Source organism: Salmo salar, chromosome 13 (genome assembly GCF_965601325.2).
Source record: "Salmo salar chromosome 13, fSalSal1, whole genome shotgun sequence".
Taxonomy (NCBI): Eukaryota; Metazoa; Chordata; class Actinopteri; order Salmoniformes; family Salmonidae; genus Salmo; species Salmo salar.
In genome coordinates this window covers 56615662-56636353 of record NC_138303.1, presented here as the reverse complement: position 1 = coordinate 56636353, position 20692 = coordinate 56615662, and positions in this window count along the sequence as shown.

Below are 20692 nucleotides of genomic sequence, written 5' to 3'. Positions count from 1 at the left end.
GAAACGGTCCGATGTACTTGAGCCGATTCTGGGCAGTCATTCATTTTGATTCCGGGACGATTCTGGAACCCGATTCCGGGCTGATTCAATCAGGGCCGCTTCTAGGCCGATTCATCATTGCTAGCTGGATAGGAACCTCTTCACTAGCTGACCACCACTGCCAATACCTGCTTAAAGATCAGTTACTTACCTCGCCGGTCCGCGTGTGGGATACCATATTCACCATATGAATGGTGTGATTGGTAAGATTTTTCCACCTTTTAAGGGGGTGATTGGTGGCTAATCGGGTGCCTATATGTACAAATAAGAGATCAAGTCTGAAATCAACCAATCGTCAGTCAATTGTGTCAGTGCAGTACATGTTGCAGTACATGACCCTTCTCTAAAGGTCTGTTGTCTATTTGTTTATTGATAAATAGCATTGTATTTGAATGGGGGGGGGGGGGCCCAGTGCCCCTGTGACAACAATTTTGGACCCCCTTGTGGCCCCCCTAAATGTGGAGTATGAAATCACTTTTAGATAACAAATTTTTGCTATTGTTCTTTTTTACATCGGTTATTAGACAGTGGCAACGCGGAACACTAATTTAACCCAAACATTTTCTAGAGGGACGGCTTTAGGCGGAACACAACAGTATCGTACCACATGCATCTGCAAGTTTGCCTGCAATGCAGTGAAGAAAACGATATGACAACAATAACGTCTAATGTAACTGGCCCCTCTAACAGTACAACTGGCCCCAGCTTGGCCCCCACAGTGAAATGGTCTAGAACCGCCACTGTTTGGCATCCCTCCAGGCCTGAGAACAAACACTTTCTTTACATTAAAAACCAAAGGCTGTCAGATTTCCAGTCATTCCAATTAATTTAATATCACTTGATCTTCAAGAATAGGACTTGGAAATTTGGAAATATAGATTAGCCAAATTGTTTTACCTGAGCATAACACATAAACTAAGGACTTACTAGCCTACTCTGTTGTTTATGCTGCTCTCATGGAATGGCATGCTTGAGTGCTAGCTTCGGGGCAGGGGCATTAGCCACTATAGCCACTTGGTAGCAGCTAGCTAGCAGCAATGATCCGATGCAAAGGTCCAGAGCTTACGGCAAGGTTCCGGTGGAGTAGTGGATTCTAGCCGTGTTGGGGTAGAGTGCGGGAGGCATCGCTGTGTAGCCGAGTGATCACTGAGTAGGCCGGGAGGTGGGCCTGGCTCAGAGCTAGCTTTGGGGCTGGGTCACTCGATGGTAGCTAGCTAGCTGTGATGATCAGGAGTAATGGTCCAGGGTTTACGGCAGGAATCCGGCATTGTAGTGAAGAAAACAGTCCGATACTGGCAGGCTGGCAAGTATTATCCAGGCTAAAAAACATCTGGTGTCTGTGCAGAAGGTAAAGGCTGCTAGCAGTGGCTGACAATGACTAAATAGCTAGTAGCTAATTAGCTGGTTAGCTTCTGATGGCTAGCTTCTGATGGAGGTTCTTGCTATAAGGTTTAAAGAAATTGCGGATCCGTATCACATTGGGTGAGGCGGGTTACCGGAAGGTATATTTAATTTACAAATGGAAAAGAGATTGAAAATAAATTGAAATATATACAAAAAAAGACGAAAAATACAAAAAGTACACGACAGAATGACAAACCTCGTCTGCACTGCTACGCCATCTTGGTTGAATGTGAGATTCTACAATAAAACAGTGGAAAAACAAATACATTTTCACTAAATGTCAATAAGGTGGTCACCAAAATACATAAGAAATCATTTAAAAACATGAATGTGGCTATGTCTAAAATTCCCAATACTTTACATTATGATATTTAGCGACCACAGGAGGTTGGTGGCACCTTAGTTGTGGAGAGCGGGCTCATAGTAATGGCTGGAAAGGAATGAAAGGAATGGTGTCGAACTCATCAAACACATGGTCTCCATGTGTTTGATACCAAACAAGTCTCTTCTTATTATTGGTGTCCTTTAGTTATGGTTTCTTTGCAGTAATTCAACCATGTAAGCCTGATTCACACAGTCTCCTCTGAACAGTTGATGTTGAGATGTGTCTGTTACTTGAACTCTGCGAAGCATTTATTTGGACTGCAATTTCTGAGACTGGTAACTCTAATGAACTTATCCTCTGCAGCAGAGGTAGCTCTGGGTCTTCCTTTCCTGTGGCGGTTCTCATGAGAGACAGTTTCATCATAGCGCTTGATGGTTTTTGCGATTGCACTTGAAGAAACTTTCAAAGTCCTTGACATTTTCCGGATGGACTGACCTTCATGTCTTAAAGTAATGATGGACTGTCGTTTCTCTTTGCTTATTTGACCTGTTCTTGCCATAATATGGACTAGGCATTTTACCAAGCAGGGCTATCTTCTGTATACCACCCCTACCTTGTCACAACACAACTGATTGGCTCAAATGCATTAAGAAGGAAAGACATTTCCCAAATTAACTTTTAACAAGGCACACCTGTTAATTGAAATGCATTCCAGGTGACTACCTCATGAAGTTTGTTGAGACAATGCCAAGAGCGTGCAAAGCTGTTATCAAGGCAAAGGGTGGCTACTTTGAAGAATCTCAGATATAAAATATATTTTGATTCGTTTTTTTGGTTACTACATGATTCCATATGTGTTATTTCATAGTTTTGATGTCTTCACTTTTATTTTACAATGTAGAAAATAGAAAAACCCTGGAATGAGTAGGTGTGTCTAAACTTTGGACTGGTACTTTATATAAGTTTAAGTAAAAAATCTACATGTGTAGAAATAATTGACAAAATAAATGTCTCCAAACTGTTTTAAATATGCATAAGCCCAATGTGAATGAAGTATACTTTTTGTTGATCTTGTTTGCTTAAATATATATTGATTGAAGTGAATTAATAAAAAATAAAGTGTTTTTAGTTTTTACCCTTTATTTGCTTCTTGAAATTACAGTTGCAAACACTCAGCCCTTAGAAAAGTATTGGTGATGGGAGAATTTGTAGTTCTCTTCTTGAACAGCAGAGGGCCCAATTGAATCATAAAAGTTACGTGGGTGATACAATGACTGAACACACTAGACACGTGCCTTTTTGTTTGTAGACAGTAATTTCAATATTCTTCTTTTAGACTTAAAATGTTGTACCCAGCACCTAGACTATCTACTTTGTCATGAGTTTTAATAGTGTCATTTCTTGCCAATAACCCCATACCATTAACATAACATCGGAGTGAATTATTATTAAGGTATTTCAACAGGCATTTTTTATTTCTGGAAGAAGCATGGACATTTGTAATGAAATACATGCATATTCATTCTGTACAGTTATCATTTGTTTATCAGTGTTGGGTATCGTCAAGTATATTGTACTTATTCACAACTGGACAGTCCACAAACGTAAATATCAACTTGATATCTTCTTAAATGGATGTTTTCTTAACATTACTGATGCTATGTTCCTTCAAAGTCTTCATATTTCATAATGATCATGACTGGTAAAGGATTTGATTTGATTTCAAAGAAAGATGCTTGCTGGGTGGAAGAATGTCTTCAGCCTCCTGTTGTGCCTTCTTCACCATGATGTCTGTGTGGTTGGACCATTTCAGCTCCTCTCTATAGGCTGTCTTGTTGTTGTTGGCAATCAGGCCTACTACTGTCATGTCATCAGCAAACTTGATGATGGAGTTGGAACTGTGTGAGGCACCCAGTTGTGGGTATACAGGGAGTACAGAAGGGAACCGAGGACTCACCCTTGTGGGGCCCCGTGTTGATGATCAGTGTGGAGGAGGTAATGTTGCCTACCTTCACCACCTGGAGACGGCCCGTCGGGAAGTCCAGGACACAGTTGCATAGGGAGGAGTTCAGTCCTAAGGCCGTGAGCTTGGAGGGCACTGTGGTATTGAAGGCCGAGCTCTAGTCAATGAACAGCATCCTCACATATACATTCTTTTTGTCCAGGTGGGTGAGGGCAGTGGTGGAAAAAGTACCCAATTGCCATACTTGAGTAAAAGTAAAGATACCTTAACAGAAAATGACTCAAGTAAAAGTGAAAGTCACCCAGTAATATACTACTTGAGGAAAAGTCTAAAAGTATTTGGGTTTTAAATATACTTAAGTATCAAAAGTAAATGCAATTGCTAAAATATACTTAAGTATCAAAAGTAAAAGTACAAATAATTTATATTTCCTTATACAAAGCAAACCAGACGGCATAATTTTCTTGTATTTAATTTATTTTTACGGATAGCCAGGGGCACGCTCCAACACTCAGACATAAGTTACAAATGAAGCATGTGTTTAGTAAGTCTGCCAGATCAGAGGCAGTAGGGATGTTCTCTTGATAAGTGTGTGAAATAGGCAATTTTCCTGTCCTGGAATAAGCATTCAAAATGTAACAAGTACTTTTGGTTGTCAGGAAAAATGTATGAGTAAATAGTTCATTATTTTCTTTAGGAATGTAATGAAGTAAAAGTAAAAGTAGTCAAAAATATAAATAGTAAAATAAAGTACAGATACCCCCCAAAACGACTTAAGTAGTACTTTCTAGTATTTTTACTTAAGTACTTTACACCACTGGATGATGGCAGTGTTCAGTGGAATGGTGATTGCATCGTCTGTGGATCTGACGGGGTGGTAGGCAAATTGGAGAGGGTTGAGTGTGATGGGGAGGGGAGGGAGGAGGTGATGTGATCTTTGACTATATAGCCACTCGAAGCGCTTCATGATGACGGAAATGGAAATGAGTGTTACAGGTCGGTAGTCATTCCGTTCAGTTACTTCCCTTTCCCATTGATGCATTGCACTTTGAATGAATCTCTCTGCTACTGAGTTGGGGTTCGTCTCAGTCGTCCACAGAGCTGGAAAAAGATCAATTGTTGCAGTTGACAGGCTATATATTATAGCTGCAAATGGTTACTACACAAATGGGTAAAGAGGGCCAAGGAGTTTAACACTTTTTTTTGCCGCTGTAACGCTCAGAAATAGATGGTAGTGCTGCTGATCAGTTTATCCTACCCCACCCGATTCCTCCACCTTTTATCCATCAGTCCCCCACCCTGACCTTTCAGATCCATGGCGTGAGAGCCCAACAGGGTATGGCGTTCCCATTTACTGTAGATTGCTGTGATGATAATTGGCCCTGCAGGCCCTGTCATGCCCTGTCATTTTTAGACAATCACCAAACATGACCACAATAAACTGAGCTATATCAAAGCTACAACGTTGTGGGTCAGTTTAATTCAGATTCTGCATCAAATGTATTGAGCAGCTAATAGCCATGCTGAAGCCCAGGGCTGCCTTTAAAGGTTAAAGGGCTGACGTTTATTTAATACTTCATTGCGTTGATTTATAGAGTGACACATGGTTGCCATGTCTCATCCTGTAGCATCAATTCATTGGGAATGATTACCTACGTTTATAATGTCACATAACAAGCACTCGCCACAGGGTATTACAACTTTAGAAGTGACGCTGATAGAACATGTACATTTCATCAAGTCATATTACATTGTCTAATAGACAGATACGATTTGCCACACAAGGCTACGTTGCTGTGCATAGAATAAAGGGTTTAGGACATTTGGCCCTTATGTTTAGCGGGAACATTACTTCAGTGGATGTTTTAATGGTAGAGACACAGACCATTATCACATGCTGGATCACCCACAGTCATTCTTTATCTCCTGATACTTTTAAAACCAATTTGATTCCAAGGAATAGTTGGAGCTCTTTACTGTGATGCACATTCAAACAAAAAAATGGCGAAATAACACTCTGAAATTATGAAAATTATGATAAATTATGATAGAGCTTTTAGAAAAAAATGCCTGGAGTTTTTGGCCCACAGCATGACATCATAATCAGATCTGATTATTTTGAACAATAACCAGTCATCTTTTATTTGCATTTGCAATGGGTGGGGTCTAATCCTGAATGCTGATTGGTTGAAACTGCATTCCAGACGGTGTCTATTCCTCAAGTTACCACAGGTTAAATCTATTATGTAAAAATGTACTCTGTTCCATCTGACTGTGCAAATCCACTGTCTCATCAGCCCAACCATTTATTTATAAACTTGATCTCCACTATAAAAAGCATCTAGAGATTATCTAACATTTCTTTCAGATTAAGATTTAGTTTTCAACTGCAGAGATTTGCATTAACCTTGCTGTCTGTCTCTCCGACATTTGCAACATTGTTTCAATATTCAAATTCGATCTCCAGCTGTCGCATAGTAATGAACATGTCGGGAGTCGGGATGAGACAGACAAGGAGGCAGCCTTTCTCAGCCAGTCGAAATCATGAATCAGCATAATTTTTATGGATAAATACAAAGAAATGTCAATTGAAAAAAGGTAAAACGAAACGAAATGCAGCTAGTTTGAAGTCTTTCCAGCTTCAGTTTGAAGTTATTGTGTTAGCTGTGTTGTTGACTAGCTCCTCTGAACAATAGTGTCCTAATGAGAGAGCACATTTTCTATGCAAGGCAAAATCGTGCCTCATTAGCTCATTGTTATGGATGTATCCAAATAAATGTCACTAGAAACAGCTTAAACAAATGCAAATGCAGCTACTGTTGTTAGGCCCTCGACGACTAACAACACCCATGTCAACATATCCTCTAAACACCGGCTTCTCTGGTATTATCACTTAAATGTGTCCTCCTACTTTGAAAAGGGGTGTCAAACAAATTTTGCCCCGGGGGCCTCATTCAGTCTTCAACGAGATCCAGCAACCCGGAGTCGCCTCTTCACTGTTGAAGCTGCCAGTTAAGGACTTGTGAGGCGTCTGTTTCTCAAACTAGACATTTTAATATACTTGTCCTCTTGCTCAGTTGTGCACCGGGGCCTCCCACTCCTCTTTCTATTCTGGTTAGAGCCAGTTTGTGCTGTTCTGTGAAGGGAGTAGTACACAGTGTCGTACGAGATCTTCAGTTTCTTGGCAATTTTTCGCATGGAATAGCCTTCCTTTCTCAGAACCAGAATAGACTTAAGAGTTTCAGAAGAAAGGTATTTGTTTCTGGCCATTTTGAGCCTGTAATCGAACCCACAAATGCTGATGCTCCAGATACTCAACTAGTCTAAAGAAGGCCAGTTTTATTGCTTCTTTAATCAGAACAACAGTTTCAGCTGTGCTAACATAATTGCATTTTTTTTTTTCTAATGATAAATTATTCTTTAAAATGATAAACTTGAGATTAGCTAACACAACGTGCCATTGGAACACAGGAGTGATGATTGCTGATAATGGGCCTCTGTACGCCTATGTAGATATTCCATTTTAAAAAAATCTGCCGTTTCCAGCTACAATAGTCATTTACACCATTAACAATGTCTACACTGTATTTCTGATCAATTTGATGTTATTTTAATAGACAAAAAATGTGCTTTTCTTTCAAAAACAAGGGCATTTCTAAGTGACCCCAAACTTTTGAACGGTAATGTATATACAGTGCATTCGGAATGTATTCAGACCCCTTCTTTTTTCGCACATTTTGTTACATTACAAGCCTTATTCTTAAAAGGATGAAATCATTTTTTACCCTGAGGTTGAAGGAATTGTATGTAGAGCTGTGAGACAGGATTGTGTCGAGGCACAGATCTGGGGAAGGGTACCAAACATGTCTGCAGCTTAAAAAAAACTGTTTTTGCTTTGCTATTATGGGGAATTGAAGAGGACATTGAAGAGGAAAAAAACAATTTAATCAATTTTAGAATAAAGTTGTAACGTAACAAAATGTGGAAAAAGTCAAGGGGTCTGAATACTTTCCGAATGCTGGTCGAGATAATCCTATCAGCCAATCAGGGCACTGTGTATAAATATATTTACATTTGTATCAACACGCCCACACAATCAGACTGGGCGTTTCAATGGCAAAAGAAGGCTCTGGGAAACAAATGATACAAAATATATTTTGGAGTCATTTTCATGAAATAAACCCACACAGTGATTTATTAGACATACAGTGATTATTTAAATATACAATTAAAAAGACTGAACGGGGGCTTTAATATTTCAGTATTGGGTGCATATACATGATTATTCGACTGAACATATAACATAACACTGTTCTGTTCTGTTTTGCCTTTTACCATGCTCTCAATTCTGATCTCCCCCTACTGAGAGATGAGAGAGAAACCTGTAATTGCAGCAGTTTATCTATGGGGAATTTGTGATAATTGATGCTTTTGAAATCAGCTATTATTAGCAATAACATATTAGGTTCTCATCATAGTTCTTGTGTGTTTTTTATTCTTACTTTGATTTTGTATTCTATGTTCTATTATTATCTATTTTATTATTATTATTATTATTATTATCACTGCATTGTTGGAAAGAGCTCTCAAGGTAAGAATTTCCCTGTACTGTTTTACACCTGTCGTATCCTGTGCACGTGGCGAATAATCTTAGAAATGTGAAACTAGGTTTTTCTTCAGGCTTATTCATGCCCAAAATTACACCGCAATCATGCTGTTATGGTACAACTTTCAGTTACCTGTGTTCCACTATCAAGAAAGTGAGTGATGGATGGATTCATATGCTTTACTCATAAAATGAGGAACCAGCAGTGGTGGAACAAATAAGACATCATACTGTAATCATACTGCATTATAGTCAAATGATCATGCAACACCATATCCCATTTAGAGGGAGATAAAATGCCTTTCTCCACAGGCTCTGGGCACTTTAGCAGCATTACCAATTTAATTAACGGTACTTTCTAAATATCTTCTCTGCGTGATTAATTTCTTTTTTTCCCCTTTTCATTATTTTAATGGTCTCGTTTTAAGCATAAGACATTGTGCATTGTGAGAGTATATCTGGTGCCATCATATAATTTCATGCCTTCCTGCTAATTTTAGATGGCAGCACGATTTTCTGGTGGGGGGAGAGAAATTTAAATGTTTGTTCATAAGGGGTCAGAGCAATCCAGTGATGTTACGGTGTTGCCCAGTTTTTTGGACCATGAAGTTAGACAAATGTGGAAACACCTCATTGAGATGTCCTGTGTCAGCTTGTTTCTGCTCTTGGTTAATTGGAGGAATAGTTACACGTAAACCCAACTCTGTTGTAGTTTCTGAGAAGAGAGACTGGGGATTCTGGACACATTTTGAACCTACCCTTCAATGTACCTTCACTAGTCACAAAAGGAAGACAATGGGGACTCCTTAGAAACAATAATAACGTTAAGAAGAGATAACAATATTAATAAGTATGTAGTAAGATACACGCATCAATATCATTGTATCTACTTTGTTGTGTCAAGCTGGATTCCTGTCACATGAGACCATAGCCACATGACACAACAAACAGTCAAGAACCCAAGCAAATAGGTCAGGACAGCCTCACAAATGCATTGCAATATGCTCATTTTCAAGGTATCCTTATTGGAAACCAAATATAGATCTGTTCAAAGTAACATTATAGTGAACAACACATTAGACAATAATAATTAGACAATAACACAGCTGCTCTCACCATTCAAATTTGATCACCCAAAAGAAGCAGGGAATCTTTAAACACAGTGTGTGTTTGTGGAGATGGGGGATGAGTCATCAGCGGGGCTGTCATGATTCATCTGATCCTTCCATCCGATTTGTTCCACCTCAACCCTTCCAACTGTTCTGTCTTGTTTCCTTCTTTTCACAACGGCTGTCATCGTCCCAGAGTCACACAAACACTTACAGGCACACACTCACGTTCATCCCTGCCTGATGACCATAGCTATCACTGACGGAGGCCAAGTGGATATTAATAATATTAGTACTATTATTATTCCATTCAGTGACAGTACACATGAGCGTGACTTACGCTTTGTATGAGGTGACCGTGCATTGGTTCAGAGGCTGCTGAACACACCACAGGACCAGATAACACTTTCAGACATAATTAGGTGGATTAAAATGTGCAATCCGGACCTTAGACTCCTGAGGCCTTAATATGAGTACGGTTGCAGGATTCTTCCATGGCCTTGCTGCTCCCAGCTTTCTGCCAGCAGTGACCCTCTGACCCTGTGTTAGACACAGCAGAGCTCAGATCACAGGACCTCTATTCTGTAGCCTAGGCCTGGCTCGTAATCGAATTAGTGTATCTGAATGGTTCCAGAGAGGAAGAGACGAGGAACGGCTAGCACAAAGGACCTCTGGTGGCTGCTGTCATACTGGAGCCCCGCTCGCCGCTCCTCTGTCTCCTCACATCAGTCACGTGCTGCAGCCGAACGCCTAACGACCAGGACGCGCCACATCGCACATTGCCCCTCTGCTATCCCCTCCAAAGAGGAGCCTCCGCCTGACCAGAATAGAAACCATGTTTGGAGATATGAAGGGGTGAGGGTGGCAGTGGGGGGATGGGGATCGTAGGATATATAAGCAGATAGGGTTTATTCTAAAAGCATTACTCCACCCTTGGCCTGTATACTCCAGTCATCAGTAACAGTGACCTCTTTTCTGTCACCTCTGGCAGTCAAGCTGTCCTCCAGACCCACTGCACTTCATGAGTACTCTCCCCTGGGCCCTTCTCTCTCTCTCTCTGCTCATGGTGTCGTTGGAATATACATCAGCTTGTTTATTTTCCCTCTCCGCATCTCACAATGTGTGTATGTTTTGTGCAGTTTGTTGTCACAGAGGCTTGTACACCTAGCGTGCAAGTAACAAAACATTGCCCACTTTTCCATACTGAAAGTTTATCTTCTGAGAATAATAGCTGCATTGTCTGTCACAGTGGAGAGAGGATTTACATGATAATGATAAGAGCAGAAATATTAGCTGCATTCAATCATTCCTGCATTTTGCAACATTAATGAGTTTCTACTACTGTCCCTGGCTCCCTGCAATCATAGACATGTAACAATAAGCTTCAACAATATCTTGCATGTTGTAAATACTGTAATGTGAGTGTGATTGAATGGAGCCCAATGTCATCACATTGGACCAATTGTCTGATTCAAAAATATAAAACTAATTGAAAATAGTGTCTAGACGAGTGCAGTTCCATAACATGTAATGCGCGTGAACGTTGTGTAATTCATTTGAAACCTAACATCGTCAGAAGAGCCGTCATCAACTAACGCCAGCTTTAGCTCCTCTGCCCACTTGCACAGCTGTAGTGTTTTGAGTTGAGTAACCTTTACTGTTTCCATGGAAACTGGGAGTCCAAGGCCCTGAATATCAGACATAAGGACACATGAGCATCTACAGAGAGGCAATTCATCTCAGCATTTCAAGTAAACGTAATGGTCAACGATCCATATGTTGTTTCAACGAAAAGGCTCAATCAAGAAGCACTTCAAGCACTATTGACAATCCAAAGAAAAATGTTTGGCCTCCAAATGGATAAGGGAGGATATTGGATATACGGAAAACAACTGAACTCCAACTGTTTCAGGTGGAGATGAGTAATACGCTCAACTCAAACCCATTGTATCACCCCTATAAAAGTACACCAATAAACCTGTAGGGGGAGCTGTCACTGTATTAGTTCCCTCGAAAAAAGATTCCAGCTCGGAAAAAGGCCAGGAGTGCGTCCCCACCTTGAGGGGCTACAAAAATCCTCAGCCTCCAGTATAACGCAACTGTAATAGTTTCCTCCTTAAACATACATGTGTAAATGTATTTTTAGCACTGTCTCTGTGCACTGTGTGCCTGTTAGAAATTGTACGTAAAGGAAGTTTGCTGACCTAAATGTTGTCTTAATAACTCATTAATAGTAATGATATTTTGGGATTATTGAGCAGCTACCAATTAAAACAGCCTGGGCTGCATTATGTGGTTGATATTACAGCATCTTGCACCATCCCTGGACATGTTACATTTCCTTTAGGACAAACTCCTTCAGAGTGATATTTAGCCACTGAATTCCCATGAATAAAAAGTGGAAATCCTAAGGTAACTAGTGACACTGGTGAATCAATGTACATTGCTAGTTGAATAAGAGGTGAAAGATTTTATTCATTTTCTTAGGTTTTAATAATGAATTTCATCCTCCAGATATCATTATCAAGCGCTACTGAAATGTATTCTTAGGCAATCGGTAGGATGGCTGGACGTGATATTTTCAATCACTTTACAAATGACTGTGTCCCTGGGACATAAGGTTTCATTTAAAGTTTTAATGATGTTACACTCAGTAAATCAATGGTTCCCACATGGGGTTCAGTAAGGTTGCGCAACCAGGAGACTGGCTACATCTGTGCATCAGCTGCTTTCAGAGATGTGGTAGTGAACATGCAAAATACAATTTAAGAAAATACACTGAGTGTACACAACAATAATTTCCACAGTTGTGTCAAGTTAGCTGGATGTACTTTGGGTGGTGGACCATTCCATTCATGATACACAAGGGAAACTCTTGAACATGAAAAATCCAGCAGTATTGCAGTTCTTGACACAAACCAGTGTGCATGTCATATTCTACCATGCCCCGTTCAAAGGCAATTAAATATTTTGTCTCGCCAATTCACACTCTAAATTGCACACATACACAATCCATGTCTCAATTGTCTCAAGTCTTAAAAATCCTTACTTGACCTGTCTACAGCCCTTCATCTACACTGGTCGAAGTGGATTTAACAAGGGACATCAATAAGGGATCATTATTTCACCTTAATTCACCTGGTCAGTCTTTGTCATGTGTATAATGGCTCTCGAAGCCACACAAATACTGCAGAGGGTAAAGATGACAGCAGCCCTGTGAGCTTTGAGGTGTGTTTGTGGAGCAGTTTGGGATTAGCCCTGAGTATCACTTCTTCTCTTTATTAGAAAAACTGTCTTCAAAATATTGTAACTTTTTTAACATGAACCAGTAATGATTCTTGAAACTGAAGACAAGCTAATAGAATAAAATATAAAAGTGTGTGGTTCATCGGACGGGTCACAGTGTCTCCCGACCCCTCCTGTCGCAGCCTCCAGTATATACGCTGCAATAGTTTATGTGTCGGGGGGCTAGGTTTCTTCCTAGGTTCCTGCCTTTCTAGGGAGTTTTTCTTAGCCACCGTGCTTCTACATCTGCATTGTTTGCTGTTTGGGGTTTTAGGCTGGGTTTCTGCATAGCACTTTGTGACATCGGCTGATGTAAAAAGGGCTTTATAAATACATTTGATTGATTGATTGATTGATTGTGGGTTGTGACAAAATGTAAAAATCAGCCAGACAGATCCTCACCTTTATAGTTGGCCTGTGCACAAATGATGTCATACTGAAGATCTATTACAAACCAATTTGTCATGGACGTTAGTCATTAGATCAAGTCTGCATGGCTATGAGGAGAATTGACAAGCATTGCTGTTATTTCCCACCCTGCAATGGCACGTCATATTAGTACAGTGGCAATGGACCATGTCCACAATGACTCACTGTATTCTAGCTCTAGGGATCTAAATCTACTATGACGATTGACCATTGATTCAATAAGCAAGTAAAAAGTATGAAATCATCAATTATAAGCCCGTCTTTCCAAATTATTTAATGGATTGGAGATTTAGCGAGTCCACTGTGACATCCATTGCCTTGTTTTGTCACATTGTGGTTTCTGAATAAGACATATTATAGTACATTGAATGTAATGTGAAATATTTAAGCCTCCGCACCTACAAGTTCACATCGCTAGTATGATGAAAAGAGGTTGGTGTGGAGCCCAGAGGAGAGAAAGTACCCTCGACGTTTCTAGACTGTAATGTGACCATAGCGATGAGAGAAACGCAGGAGTGAAAGAAAATACCAGAAATATAATTTGTTCTGTTTCAAAAGCACATGGTTGTTATAACTGTATGTTACAGTTCAGTACAGTAGGTACCTTACTGTGATTGTTTTCAATTGAAATGGTCAAAAATAAATGAAAATAGCTCTTAGCCAAATACAATATCTCAGGCAAGAATTTTGCTATGACTGTTTGGGAGTGGACTGAGAGAGGGGCCTAATTGGAGGAGCCTAATGGGAGGGATGTGTAACCTTAAAACTAGCTGCCTTTGGCAGAGAGGAGGGCAAACTCTCTTTGTTATTGGTCTTTTTTAACTTACAAGCTGAAATTTCAGGCAGTCATTTCAAACAGTCCTTACTTTTCAAACAGCGCATTAATTTTCACAATATCATTCCAACCAATGTGGAAATATATATGAAACCACCTTCCCTTCTACTTATTTTCAAGATGTGACAAACAGCACAGTAGAGCCATTGTCACGGCTGTCTGAAGGATCGGACCAAAACGCAGCGTGTTCGTAGTTCCACATCTTTATTTACTGTGAAACTGAATGCTATGCACAAAACACTAGAAATAACAAAACAACAACCGTAACGCAGCGCAGGCAACAAACACTACTCAAAAATTAACAACCCACACATGGACAACAGGCTACCTAAGTATGGCTTCCAATCAGAGACAACGATAGACAGCTGCCTCTGATTGGAAACCATAGAAAAGGCCAACGCATAGAAAAGGAAAACATAGAAATAGAAATCTAGAAACCCCACAGTGAAACAGAAACCCCAAAACACACCCAAAACACCCCCCTGTCACGACCTGACCACTCTACTATGGAAAAATGACCTCTTACAGGGTCAGGACGTGACAGCCATATCCTGAGACAGTGTTTTTTAAACGTTTAAAATTAGCAGATAGATTTGGAGAATATTCATCAAAATAACATTATTATGTTATTATCCTGTTTTGCATGACAGCAATCAAGTTTTCAAGATATATAACTTTCAAAATACACACATACAGCCGGTATGATGGATTTTGCATCATATGATGCTGAGTTTTGCGTCATATAATGCCGCGTTTTGCATCATATGAGGCAAAATGAATTATACCAGCTGTATGTCTGTATTTTGAAAGTTATATATCTTGAAAACCTTACTGTTGACATGCAAATCATTTTGGGACTATATCAACAATGGACTAATGAAACAAATAACAAAATATCGTTTACGGGTGGAATTTTCCTTTGAATGAAGCTGATACTCATTGTAAGCCATGCATGGTTTTTCATTGGAGGTAGACAAAGTAATTGCCTGTTCCATTTTTGTGGCAGAGCTGTGATGAGTTGGTTATACTTTTGTATTGAGCATACATCTCCATACACCTTTGTTAATTGCTTGTGCGACATGATTTTACTGGTCATATTTACAATGGCATTCATAAACATGATACCTTCATTGAGACACAGTGTTTGAGACATTGAGACACAGTGTTTGAGACATTGAGACACAGTGTTTGAGACATTGAGACACAGTGTTTGAGACTCAGTGTTTGAATCTCCAGCAAATAGAGATGTGTCACTGATATTTAGCTCAGAGATGATTTAAAACAGAAGTGACCCGCTCTACTGGAAAAGGCCAAGACCGGCAGGCATCATGTGAGATCATTGTCTATCTAATCCACCCCCAGCAATTTACTCATCAGAAATGAGGTTATATTGGGACCAGTCGTGTTTACAATAAGGATGCTGCGAAAGGTCTGATCTGACTTGTGGAAATGTGTGTCTGCAAGGCAGAGTTTCAGGAGAGGAGTGCTGTGGTCAGGTCAGGCCTAACATTACACTTCAGACCTGGTTTGGGTGGGCTGTTGAGGTTAGCCGTATGTGTCAGCATCACACCTCAGTCCCACTCATGTTCCAGTGCAGGTGGATTAAATCTGTACTGTAGCATAGGATTAATATAGCTTGCGGATGGTGAGGGTGGGCTTCAGGGGGAAGTCATCGTCATTGCAGACTGAACTGTTTCTTCTCATGGAAACAGTGAGTAGGCAGCTGCAAGTAAACTGGGCATCACTGTATAGGGGAGAGTGGGGTAAGTTGAGCCAAAGGGGTAAATTGAGCCACCCTTTTTTCTTGGAAACCATATACAAAATGTATCAATGGACAAAATATTTAATAAGAGCTCATCATTTCATGGAGTCTGTAAAGGAAGCCACATGGAAAAAACGGTAAGCAAGTTAGGTGTCACCGAAGTCGATGCCCCTCCTTGTTCGGGTGGTGCTCGGCGGTCGACGTCACCGGTCTTCTAGCCATCATTGATCCATTTTTCATTTTCCATTGGTTTTGTCTTGTCTTCCTACACACCTGGTTCCAATCCCATTCATTACATGTTGTGTATTCACCCTCTGTTTCCCCTCATGTCCTTGTCAGAGATTGTTTGTTGTTATGTGCTCATGGATTTGTATTGGTGCGCGACGGGTTATTTTACCCATGTTATTTTATTTATGTACGTTGGTTTTTGGAGTTTGTTTTATTTTAATTAAACTACTCCAGTTACACCAAGTTGGTTTCTCCTGTGCCTGACTTCCCTGCCACCTACACACACACGATGTCACGTCCTGACCAGTAAAGGGGTTATTTGTTATTGTAGTTTGGTCATGACGTGGCAGGGGGGTGTTTGTTTTATGTGGTTCGCGGTTTGTTGGGATATGTGTTTATGTAGAGGGGTGTTTGTTTAGAGTATTCCAGGGTTTTTGGTTATGTTCTATGTTTTGTATTTCTATGCTCTGTCTATGTTGTGTATTTCTTTGTGTTGGCCTGGTATGGATCTCAATCAGGAACAGCTGTACATCGTTGTTGCTGATTGGGAGTCATACTTAGGTAGCCCTGCTTTCACCTGTCATTTGTGGGAAGTTGTTTTTGCACTGCTAGGGTTAGCCTGCATTACCATTCGTTTTCTTGTTTTGTTTCATTAAGTGTTCTAATCAAAGTTAATATGAGCACTCAACCCGCTGCGCCTTGGTCCACTATATACGATGACCGTTACACACGACATTGACATTAGGTCCAAAAAACTGATTTTCACAAAGTCAAATAAATTTGTGTTAAAGGTTTCATGATGCGTGTATGTATCTAAACCAACATTGATAATTTTAAGATTGTTCCATACATCAGTTGGGATCTCTATAAGTTTCAATATGAGGTCCTAAACCTAGTATGAAAGTGCATTATTGTATCTTTGTGGGCTAATATAGTAGAATGTAAAAAAAGAGTTTAACTTAGGCAAGTCAGTTAAAACCTCTCTGGGATATGTGGGACGCTAACTCAACAACAGCCAGTGAAATTGCAGGGCGCCAAATTCAAAACAACAGAAATCTCATAATTAAAATTCCTCAAACATATAAGTACTATACACCATTTTAAAGCTTAACTTCTTGTTAATCCAGCCACAGTGTCTGATTTCAAAAAGGCTTTACGGCGAAAGCATACCATATGATTATGTTAGGTCAGCGCCTAGTCACAAAGAAAACATACAGCCATTTTCCAGCCAAAGAGAGGAGTCACAAAAAGCAGAAATAGAGATAAAATGTATCACTAACCTTTGATGATCTTCATCAGATGGCACTCATAGGACTTCATGTTACACAATACATGTATGTTTTGTTCGATAAAGTTCATATTTATAACAAAAAATCTCAGTTTACATTGGCGCGTTGTTCAGTAATGTTTTGCCTCCAAAACATCCAGTGATTTTGCAGGGAGCCACATCAATTTACAGAAATACTCATCATAAACGTTGATATAAGATACAAGTGTTTTACATAGAATTAAAGATACACTTCTCCTTAATGCAACCGCTGTGTCAGATTTCAAAAAAGCTTTACGGCAAAAGCACACCATGCGATAATCTGAGTACAGCGCTCAGACACCAAAACAAGCCATACAGATACCCGCCATGTTGTGGAGTCAACAAAAGTCAGAAATAGCATTATAAATATTCACTTACCGGCTGCGCGCGTGACTGAGCTCATGGCATTTTTCCAGACACCTGGTTCAAATAGCTCTTATTCTCTCCCCATTCACAGTAGAAGCCTGAAACAACATTCTAAAGACTGTTGACATCTAGTGGAAGCCTTAGGAAGTGCAATATGACCCCACAGACACTATATTTTGGATAGGCAATCACTTGAAAAACTACAAACTTCAGATTTCCCACTTCCTGGTTGGATTTTTCTCAGGTTTTTGCCTGCCATATGAGTTCTGTTATACTCACAGACATCCTTCAAACAGTTTTAGAAACTTCAGAGTGTTTTCTATCCAAATCTACTAATGATATGCATATCCTAGCTTCTGGGTCTGAGTAGCAGGCAGTTTACTGTGGGCACCTTATTCATCCAAGCTACTTAATACTGCCCCCAGATCCCAAAGAAGCTTTAGAACAAATTCTTATTTACAATAACAGCCTACCGGGGAGCAGTCGGTTAACTGCCTTGTTCAAGGGCAGAACAACAGATTTTTAACATGTCGGCTCAGGGATTCAATCCAGCAAACTTTCAGTTACTGGCCCAATGCTCTAACCACTAGGCTACCTGCCACCGCCAATGGCAAGGCATTATCATTGGGATATGAGGTAACAACAGGGCCTGGGCTATGTTAAAAGTGTTTTTTTTAAGTACAAAGTGTTTGTTAGGTGTTAGGCATGTGTTAAAATATGCTTAAAATTATGTGTTAAAAATATGCTTAAAAAGAAAGTGATTGTGAATGTGTTTGGGAAATAATGATTCACATTTTTAAAAAGTTAGTGGTAATATTTCATTCAGTACATACATTTGTAGGCAGCTTATCTTACCCTGTCCCACAGCTCAACTTACCCCAAGTTGTGCCAAGAGACACCTTTTTTTGGACATGCTATGTTTCAGTGTGTGTCAGTGTCAGTGTGCAGCGGGTAGGACTGAGTAAAAAAAACATACTTTACTCGAATAAACCACAAAATAATTCCACGCAGGGAAAATACTCCAGCTCACAGAAAATAGCGAACACTTAACAACGAACAAACACGCACAAAACCATGTGGGAACCAGAGGGTTAAATAGGGAATAAATAATAATGTAATTGAAACCAGGTTTGAACAATCAAGACAAAACAAATGGACAATGAAACGTAGATCGGTGGAGGCTAGAAAGCCGGTGACGTCGACCGCCGAACGCTGCCCGAACAAGGAGAGGCACCAACTTCGGCGGAAGTCGTGACAAATGTTTACATAAATTCTGATTATTTCCAGGGATACACAACATCTAGTAATATATGTAGATATCTGTATTATAAAGAATACTATACTTCCCTTGACAGAGTGATGCTGAATGTAATTTTCTTTTGCTAAACTCTCCCTTACAGTTCAAAGACCAGTGGTGCTGTTTTTGGCCAACAAAGGCTACATCTATTGTGTTGCCATGTCCAAACTCACTGATATTCTATACATATTACACACAAGTTTACAACTTGACTAGAATAATCCTATTTAGAAGTGATTTTAGAGACTTTCATATCCAATACACTATGTGACATAGTAAATACAGATGTATGTACTGTCGTTTGCTTTTCTTTATTGGGTCTCATAGAATAGATAGAATTTGGAAAGTTCTATCTCTGTCAGTACTGTATAACTTCATGTCCTTATGCTTTGCGGGGGTCATCTAAGACAACTATTCAAGAGAGTTCAAGAGGAGTCCACCATTTCTCCCTGATCATACAGAATAAAGGCATCCTGTAAATGTAGGCCACATTATCTAAGGATTAAAGACTTTTATCTTAGTGTGAAACTGCAATTGAGCTTCAAAACCCACATGAGCTTGTTCGGAATGCAGAAAAAGAAGTAGGAAGTATACACATGACAACGCCATTCATCCAAAAACAAAAAGCCCACACACATGCTGTGTACTCGCTATATGGAAACACTATACAGATATTTACAGTTTGTCTATTCTTGTCATTACATGAGAAATCATTCAAGTTAAACCACAACTGTTTTACCCGGAGCAGCGTCACTTACCTTGTGTTTTTCCCCCCCTCTGAACAGCCCCTGTCACAGTTTACAAACTCAGTAGAAAACCTCGGGGGGCTAAATGTGTCAGTCAACCACAAAAATAACAGGATGATAGGGTCTTAAAATAGAGCATTTAACAAAAAGGTCTATTATTCAACAATCTTTGAGAGATATTTACAGAACTGCTTTGGTCGTGTACTTGGCTACCCTTTGGCATGTGTTTTGCATAATGTGACAGTCATGTATATTCTGTAATTTTCAAGCTTTATTTTTCAGCTTTGGTGTGAATTCTTCATGCCATGTGAAGTGATTGTTACAATTAAGTTTGTGAAAGGCCTCTCAGAGCCAGAGGGAAGGAGAGAATCCACCTGTGTTTCTATAATAGGAGATGCTTCCGGAGGTATGGGGGGTGGAGGAACATAAGAATGATACTAGACAAGCCAGCCTAGTAGCTGGGCGAGTTCAACCGTCTGCATGCCAGAAAGGACCAAATGCTAGAGTGAGCACACACACACACACATTGCATTCTTTCACTCTCTCCCTGTCAAAGTTCTCAGAGGAAAGACTGATCCCTATATATAGACCCAGTGACCAACACAGAGCTGGCCATCGGTAGTAAAGCGTATTATCACTGAATGCACGAAAAGAAAAGAAATGAAAAGTGAAGGAAGGTGAGGCTAACCTTTTTAAGATTGATATAATTTTACCTCTGAAAGGAGGTAAATTGTAGCTGGGAACTGAGTGTCTATTGCTGCCTTCCTCACCCCTTCTATGCACCCATTTGCCTTCCTCTGATGGGGAAAAAACCCTGGCCTCTCATCTGGGCATGGCACACATGAGAACTGCAAAACTCTGATAACTGAGTGATCACTCATCTATTAACAAACCTTACAGCTATTACAGTCAGTGCACAGTCATAATTTGATACAATGGCATAGCCAGGAATAACAATGGCAAACCTTATTGAAAATGAAATAGGAAAC